Consider the following 328-nt stretch of genomic DNA (forward strand, 5'->3'; position numbering starts at 1 on the left):
GGGTGGGTGTGTGGGTGGGTAGATGATGGGTGGATGCGTGGGTGGTTGTGTGGATAGATGATAGGCCGGTGGATAGATGATGGAGGATGAGTGAGTGGGTGTGTGGATAGATGGCAGACAGACAGATGAGTGGGTGGGTGGGTCGATGATGGGTAGGTGGATGTGTGAGGAGGTAGGTGGATGAATGGATGAGAGGCTGGGTGGGTGGGTAGATGCGTTGATGAGGGATGGGTTGGTGAGTATGTGGGTAGGTGGGTAGATAATGGCTGAATGGACGGAGAGGTGGGTGGTTGTGTGGATAGGTGATGGGTGGGTAGATGAAAGAAGG

General features: G+C 54.6%; 1 protein-coding gene across 2 annotated transcripts in view; it reads left to right on the forward strand.

The window, feature by feature from the left end:
* CEP170B (centrosomal protein 170B) overlaps positions 1 to 328 on the forward strand; it is a 24,935-nt gene that overhangs the window by 21,651 nt on the left and 2,956 nt on the right. The gene's annotated exons all lie outside the window — the stretch shown is intronic.

Source organism: Carlito syrichta, unplaced genomic scaffold (genome assembly GCF_000164805.1).
Source record: "Carlito syrichta isolate Samal-C Ts95f unplaced genomic scaffold, Tarsius_syrichta-2.0.1 Scaffold301850, whole genome shotgun sequence".
Taxonomy (NCBI): domain Eukaryota; kingdom Metazoa; phylum Chordata; class Mammalia; order Primates; family Tarsiidae; genus Carlito; species Carlito syrichta.